At 38.4% G+C, this 8,862-nt stretch overlaps 1 pseudogene; it reads left to right on the top strand.

The window, feature by feature from the left end:
* Positions 1-640: 640 nt before the first annotated feature.
* LOC120221408 lies at positions 641-3,346 on the top strand (annotated as a pseudogene).
* The last annotated feature ends 5,516 nt before the right edge of the window (positions 3,347-8,862 follow it).

Below are 8,862 nucleotides of genomic sequence, written 5' to 3'. Positions count from 1 at the left end.
TCAAATCATTGTGTCCTTTGGATAAATACCTAGTAGTGCAATTGCTGGATCATAGGGTAGTTTTATTTTTAAATTTTTGAGGAAGCTCCATACTGTTTTCCAGAGTGGTTGCACCAGTTTGCATTTCCACCAGCAGTGCATAAGAGATTCCCTTTCTCCACATCTTCACCAACATCTGTTGTTGCTTGAGTTATTAATGTTAGCCATTCTGATAGGTGTGAGGTGGTATCCAATTGTAGTTTTGATTTGTATTTCCCTGATGATGAGTGAGGTTGAGGACTTTTCTTTGTTTCTTTTTCTTTCTTTCTTTCTTTTTTAATTCTCAAGTTAGCTAACATATAGCATAGGCTTGTCTTCAGGGGTAGATTCCAATGAATCATCACTTCCATATAACACCCAGTGCTCATCCTAACAAGTGCTCTCCTTACTGACTGTTGCCCACTTAGCCCATCCCCCCACTCATAACCCCTCCAGCAACCATCAGTTTCTTTTTTGTATTTGAGAATCTTTTATCGTTAGCCTCTCTTTATATCTTTTTTTCTTCCCTTCCCCCATATTCATCTATTGAGTTTCTCAAATTGCTCATATGAGTGAAATCACATATCTGTCTTTCTCTGACTGATTTTGCAGTTCTATCCACATGGCTGCAAATGGCAAGATTTCATTCTTTTTCATCTCTGAGTAGTATTCCAATGTACGTATATATATAGAAGATATGTATATATATATATATTATCCATTTATCAGTTGATGGTTATTTGGGCTCTTTCCATAGTTTGGCTATTGTTGATAGAGCTGCTATAAACATTGGGATGTATGTGCCACTTCAAACCAGCATTTTTGTATCCTTTGGATAAATACCTAGTAGTGCAATTGCTGGATCATAGGGTAGTTCTATTTTTAACTTTTTGAGAAACCTCCATAGTATTTTCCAGAGTTACTGCACCAGTCTGCATTCCCACCAGCAGTGCAAGAGGGTTCCCCTTCCTCTGTATCCTTGCCAACATTGTTGTTTCCTGAGTTGTTAATTTTATCCATTCTAACAGGTGTGAGGTGGTATCTCATTGTGATTTTGATTTGTATTTCCCTGATGATGAGTGATATTGAACATCTTTTCATGTGTCTGTTGGCCATCTGGACGTCTTCTTTGGAAAAGTGTCTTTTGCGCATTTCTTCACTGGATTATTTGTTTTTTGGGTGTTGAGTTTAGTAAGTTCTTTACAGATTTTTGATACTAACCCTTTATCTGATATGTCATTTGCAAATATCTTCTTCCATTCCATAGTTTGCCTTTTAGTTTTGTTAATGTATCCTTCTCCGTGCAGAAGCTTTTGATCTTGATGAGGTCCCAATAGTTCATCTTTTGCTTTTATTTCCCTTACCTCTGAAGACATGTCAAGTAAGAATTTGCTGCAGCCAAGGTCAAAGAGGTCTCTCTCTCAGAAATAAATAAAACATTAAAAAATTTTAAAGGAACTATAGAAATCTTCCACAGAAAAAACAATGATCCATAAGAGGTGGAATTATTATTCTATTGGGACACTAGGTAAATTGTTGAAGGCATATATGGTACTACTAATTTTTTAAAATATATATATGCACTTACTAGTACTAGTATATATATAGTACTTTATAGTAATATATATATAGTATATATAATATAATTCTATGTATTATATATATTCTATATAGTATAGTCCTATATGTTAGATAGGACTATATTTGAAACTACAAATATAAAGTAAAATCATACAGAGAATATTTATTTTATACATTAATAGAGAATGTTGTTATTTTGGACATTTCTTTATTAATTAGCTTTTTTTCCCCAACAAGTATATATGACTTTGTAATTTAAAAAGAAAAAAAGGGACCATATTGAACTTGAGTTGGAAGAGGTGAGTCTGGTCTCAAAGTGGAGGTAAAACCACCTCCCAGTGGGCCCCAGCTCGACTCTGGCCCTCAGGAGAGGAGGACCATGAACCAAAAGAGTCAGAGCAGTTGAGAAAACTGTTTATTGGTGGTTTGAGTTTTGAAATTATAGATGATAGTTTAAAAGAGCATTTTGTATAAATTTTTTTTTTAAATGTTTTATTTATTTCTAGGAGAGAGAGAGAGAGACAGCGTTAGCAGGAGAGAGTCAGAGAGAGAGGGAGTCACAGACTCTGAAACAGGCTCCAGGCTCTGAGCTGGCAGTCAGCACAGAACCCGACGCGGGGCTCGAACCCACGAACAGCGAGATCATGACCTAAGCGAAAGTCGGACGCTTAACCGACTAAGCCACCCAGGCGCCCCTAAAAGAGCATTTTGAAAAATGGAACACACTTACAGATTGTGTGGTGATAACAGACCTCCAAACACAACTTTCTAGGGGTTTTGGTTTTGTGACTTACTATTGTGTGGAAGAAGTGAATGCAGAAATATGTGCTCAACCACACAAGGTTGATGGATGTGTAGTGGAACCGAAGACTGATGTTTCTAGAGAGAATTCTGCAAAGCCTGGTGCACATCTAACTGTGAAGAAAATTTTCGTTGGTGGTATTAAGTAAGATACAGAAGACTATAACTTGAGAGAGTACTTGAAAAGTATGGCAAGATCGAAACTATAGAAGTTATGGAGGACAGGCAGAGTGGAAAAAAGAGAGGATTTGCTTTTGTAACTTTTGATGATCATGATACAGTTGATAAAATTGTTGTATTTCTGAACAACACTATTAATGGGCATATTTGTATAGTGAAAAAGACCCTTTCTAAACAGGAAATGCAAGCTGGTGGATCACAAAGAGGTCATAAAAGTGGATCTGACAACTTTATGGGTTGTGGAGGAAACTTTGGTGGAATAAGAGGCCATGGTGGTGGAGGTGATGGCAGCAGAGGTGGTTACGGAGGACGTGATGGTGGATATAATGGATTTGGAGGTGATGGTGCCAACTACGGTGGGTTATAATAGTAGAGGAGGCTATGGTGATGGTAGACAGGAGATAGAAACCAAGGAAGTGGATATAGTGGCGATATTGGAGGATATGATGGTTACAGTGAAGGAGGAAATGTTGGAGGTGGTAACTATGGTGGTGGCGGGAACTATAACAATTTTGGAAATTATAGTGGACAACAACAGTCAAATTATGGACCCGTGAAGGGGGTGAGTTTTGGTGGCAGAAGCTTGTGCAGTCCTTATGGTGGTGGTTATGGATCTGGTGATAAAGGTGGATATAGTAGCAAAAGATTTTTAAATTTTTCAGAAGAGAAAGGCTACAGTTCTTATCAGGAAACGGAGCTGGGAGTTGTCAGGAAAGCTGCAGTTTACTTTGAGACAGTCTTCCCAGATGCATTAGAGGAACCATAGAAATCTGCCACATAAGGAACAATGATCTCTCGTCAGAAAAGTTACTGCAGTTTGTGGAAACCTTTCTTGTTTGCAAAAAGTGCAATGTATTGATTGATGCAACATAGTGTTAATTAGATGTATATTCCTGAGGTCTTTTATCTGTTGTAGTTTTTTCTTTTTCTTTTCATTACCTCAGTATATTGCCCTGTAAATTGTAGTAGTGGTACCAGGAATTTTAAAAAAATTAAGGATTTTTTTAATTTTCAAAAAAAGAAAGAGAAAGAGAAAAGAAAAAAAAGGGCACATGATTGGCTCAGTCACAGGAGCACGTGACTCTTGATCTCAGGGTTGTAAGTTCAAATCCTATGTTGGGTGTGGAGATTACTTAAAAATAAAAATCTTTTAAATAATAATAAGATAGAATAAAAGAATGCATTACCTAACCCATGTATCAAGTTAGTACAACTTTGGTGGACTCAAAATAAGATGATAGGGATAGCGAGGCTTCCCCACTTTTCCAGCCCCTATTAGTATACTAGTCCCATGTCTAATAATGGTCGTTTTTCTCTTCCCCTAGCAGGTGCTGATTCTTTCTCTCACACTTTCTAATCCATGTCAAGGCATGAACTGTAAAAGGCTAAGTATGTGCTCTACCCTATAATGAGGGTAGAGCTCACAGAAATCGAGCAGATCCTTGAGATGGTCAGACCAGCATCTGTTGACTGCCTTCTTCCTTAGTAACAGGACTCCACTTTTGTGCAAGTATCCCCTTTTTTCCCACAAGACTCCGGAAAAGTTAGCTCTGTCCTGCAACTCCAGTGGAGTATTCCAGTTTATACAAGTCAATCATTGGATCCTATTCTACTAATTAGGATTTTTTAAGGATAGTGAGTAGCTCCTGTGAAGACCAAGACTTCACAAGGAAAAAAAAAGTTTGTGCTCCTAAAAAAGAATTTTGATTATGTCTAGTCCTGTACCAGTAGAGGTGCTCACATTGGGGTATAATGCCTGGAACTACCAAAGTCATTTTGTGGCTGAGAGAGCATTAAACAGTAAGTATGGCAGAGCCAGAAATGGAAAGAACGTGTTCACTGGAGCAACCAGCCCAACAATAAAATACCTCGACGTTAAGCCCATTTCATATGGCTTTTCTGTCCCTTAGATCCAAAGGCCACAGGCACAATAGATGCCATGTTTGAGATATGACCATTCTTCTCTGTGGGTTTCCATTTCCCTGGAGTTGACACTGAACTAAGAGTCACTAGTACAGGTGCAACATTGCAGACAAGTTGTGGCCTTGATAATGAATGGATATGTGTGCCCAAGGATTTCTAAATACTTCTGAAGAACACTCCCCCTGGGTGGTTCAGTCAGGTGAGCATCCCACTCTTGAATTTGGCTCAGGTCATGATCCCAGGGTTGTAGGATCAGACTCCCTGTTGGGCTCTGTGATGAGGGTGGAGCCTGCTTAAGATCCCGTCTCTCTCTCTCCGTCTTCCTCTCCCCACTCGCCCTCTCTCTGTCTCTAAAATACATTAATTAATTATATAATTAATTAATTAATAAGTGTTTATTTTTGTGTTACATTTATTTACTTATGTTATATTTATTTATATATAACACTCCTGCTTTCAGCAATTACCATGCCTTTACTATTTAATAATCATAGTTTTCCCTGTGGCAACATGGCCACAAAATAAAGAATTACCAGCCAGCTCCGAATTTCAAGTTAGAATAATGGCCTTAAACCAAGGATTTTTTATGATAGAAAATAGGCTTTTTGAAAGAGAAAAGCTTTGTTGAGCTCCCAATAACATGAGCATTCATGAATTCAAAAAAGAAATTTTACCCCATATACTACAGCACAAGGAAGACAGTGAGGTGATGTAAGAACAATTTCAAAGAACATGAACATTTAACATGAGACTGAATTGGAGAAATGTAGAATCCCACAATGGTTAATTTAATGTAACAACTTGGCAAGGCCACCGTACTCAGATATTTGGTGAAGCACCAGTCTGGATGTTGCTGTGTATGTATTACTTCCATGATGTGGAAGGTCTTAAGAGAAAAGACTGAGCTACCCCGAGGAAGAAGGGATTCTGCCTGTTAATGGACTTCAGACTGAAAACTGCAACATCACTTCTTCCCTGGTCTCCATCCTGACTTAAAGATTTTGGACTTGCCAGTTTCCACAACTGCATGAGCCAATTCCTTAAAATCAAGAGAGACAGAGAGAGAAATAAGAGAGAGAAATTGATATATATTGTATGTATTCAGGCTACTATAAAAAATATCATACCATAAAATGGGTGGCTGAAAAAAATAAACATTTATTTTTCAGCGTTCTGGAGTCCAAGATGAAGGAGTCAGCAGATTCAGTGTCTGATAAGGGCCTATTTCTGGTTCATTGAAAGCCATTTTTTACTCTGTCCTCATATGGCAGGAGGAAGGGAGATCTCTCTGAAATCTTATACCAGAGCTCTAACTACATTCTAATCACCTGAGCATCTCCCAAAGGCCCAACCTCCAAATACCATCTCACTTGGGATTAGGTTTCAACATATGTATTTTGGGGGGACACCAACTTTCAGTTTATAGCATTGATATATGTATATAGTATTTATATATGTACATGCATATACATATACATATATATATCCTATTGACTCTGTTTCCCATGATGAGAGTTACAGAAGATAGTAGTAGGTGGAGGGGATCTGAAAGTAGAAACAAAAATGCCTCACTATCCCAAATGTAGCTCAGAAGGAGCACACAGCTCTCAGAGAAATCCCTCTTTAGAAACAAGGAAAATGGTGTGTGAGATGCCAGGTGGGCAGACCATGACATATTCACAAATCCCCCCATGGTCCAGGCCCAAGGAGGGAGCATGTATTCTGGGACAACCAGAAGTCTCAAGGGGCCAGAGAAGAATGAGGGCATGATGCCAAAGTGGCTGGGAAGGAGACTGGTAACAGAGGGGCCCTGCTAAGACAGAAGGCAGCCCAGGAGCTGCACACTCTCCTTCTGTGGGGGAGAAGGGAAGAGACAGAGTGCCAAGGTGTCTAGGCTTTCCTGGAAAAACTACACTGTAAACTGTCAGTGACTGAAGCAAATCACCTGGCAGAAACGTGATGTGGCAGGGAGGGGCAGTGCTGCATGAACACAAATGTAGTTTTGGAAAATGAAGTTATGAGTTTGCATTACTGAGTCTTTGTGAGTCCTTGCCAGGAGAAATACTGCTATTGTGTAGCAAAAAAAAAGTTGTCAATTCCTGCTTTATACAAGGTGAGCCCTCCACATGAACATCCTGTGCCTCGTATGTGGAGAAGATTGCTGTGTTCCCATTTAAACTTTGTGCTCATAAGCCTTTCTCTACATTTACTCTTTATGAGGAGGGTTAGAGTCAGAAACCCTAGCCATGGGACCCTAACTATGGGCTCTATGCAGGGCTTGAACTCACAAACCGTGAGATCATGACCTGAGCTGAAGTCAGACACTCAACCAACTGAGCCACACAGGCACCCCTGAGGTTGACTTCTATTCCCATCTCAGCATTCTGCACACACTATGAGTAGTAGTTTCTTTCTTTTCTTTTTTCTTTTCTTTTCTTTTCTTTTCTTTCCTTTCCTTTTCTTTTCTTTTTTCTTTTTTTTTTTTTTTTTTTTTTTTTTTCTTTCTTTCTTTCTTTCTTTCTTTCTTTCTTTCTTTCTTTCTTTCTTTCTTTCTTTCTTTCTGACAGTGGAAGATTTTATTTTTTCTTATACTTTCATCCAAACACATCCTTTTCAGAAAACATAAAAGCATGCATGTCGATGGCATCCTGATAAAGAAAAACTAAGTAATAACTAAGGTTTAAATCAACAATAATAATAGCATGAACAAAGGGTTAAATGATATTATATGAAAAGATTTACACATAGATACAGGGCTCTTAATTTTATTATTTATATTTTATATTTTATTATTTTTTAATAGTTTGTTTATATTTGAGACAGAGAGAGACAGAGCACGAGTGGCGGAGGAACAGAGAGAGGGAGAGACAGAATCTGAAACAGGCTCCAGGCTCTGAGCTGTCAACACAAAGTCCGATGCGGGGCTCGAACCCACAAACCGTGAGATCATGACCTGAGCCAAAGTCTGACGCTTAACCGACTGAGCCACCCGGGAACCCCGAGGGCTCTTAATTTTAGAAAATAGCAATTCAAGTCATATCAACACGTGTTAAAAAGAAGCATCTAGGGGCTCTTGGGTGGCTCAGTCGGTTGAGTGTCCAACTTCAGCTCAGGTCACGACCTCATAGTTAGTGGGTTCGGAGCCCTGCATCGGTCTCTGTGCTGACAGCTCGGAGCCTGGAGCAGCTTCGGATTCTGTGTCTCCCTCTATCTCTGCCCCTCCTCTGCTTGTGATTTGTCTCTCTCTATCTCTCAAAAGTAAATAAAAGTTTAAAAAAAAGAAGCATCTAATTTTCCAAACATTTTGATAAAAAAATTTTTAACTAACAAATATATTTTATAGAACTTTTGTGAGAATACAAGTATAGTCATAAGAAAGATGATGTTCAAAGTGATCTTATGCAGTTCACTGTGACATCTTAAAATCAGCTACAAACACAATGGTATATCTTCTTAAAATTTAAATTTAGAGCATATCATGATAGTCAAAGTAATTGCAAAACTTACATTTATGTTGATCTAATCAGAAAAGTTTCTATCTAACTTTAATACTGTTAAAAATATATATTAATAAGAGCACCTGGGGGCTCCCAAGTGGCTCAGTCAGTTAAGCATCCGACTTCGGTTCAGTTCATGATCTCACAGTTCCTGAGTTTGAGCCCCGCATTGGGCTCTATCCTGACAGCTCAGAGCCTGGAGTCTGCTTCAGTTTCTGTGTCTCCCTCTCTCTCTACCCCTCCCCTGCTTGTGTTCTATCTCTCTCTCTCTCAAGAAAAAGTAAACATTTAAAATAAATGTTAAAAAAATAATAGGAGCATCTACCTGGCTCAGTGGATACAGCATGCAACTCTTGATCTCAGGATCCTAAGTTCTAGCCCCATGTTGAATATAGAGATGACAAATAAGTAAATAAATAGAGTTTATAAAAGAAATATTAATTATTTTGCAAATATAAAGCAAAATCAGCCAATAATGAAATACAACAAGAGCATGCACTAATCAGAGTTTCTTCCCCAGGAACATTTCCTGCCCTTTTTCTTGTATCCCTCTTGAGACTAAAACATAATGTCTTTCACTCAGTTGAGGAAATTAAGCAAAAAGTTAAATAATGCATCGCTGCAAGATACTAAACACTGATAAGAGTTTAGACTAGTCAAGACAGTGTGGTATTGGCACAAAAACAGACACATAGACCAATGGAACAGAATTGAGAACTCAGAAGTGGACCCAAAAGTATACAGCCAACTGATCTTTGACAAAGCAGGAAAGAATATCCAATGGAAAAAAGACAGCCTTTTTAACAGATGGTGTTGGGAGAATTGGACAGCAACATGCAGAAGAATGAAACTAGATCATTTT

Source organism: Hyaena hyaena, unplaced genomic scaffold, assembly GCF_003009895.1.
Source record: "Hyaena hyaena isolate Hyena2069 unplaced genomic scaffold, ASM300989v1 scaffold_790, whole genome shotgun sequence".
NCBI classification, from domain to species: Eukaryota; Metazoa; Chordata; class Mammalia; order Carnivora; family Hyaenidae; genus Hyaena; species Hyaena hyaena.
Note: the sequence above shows the minus strand (reverse complement) of the source record. Positions and strands in the feature narration are given on the sequence as shown.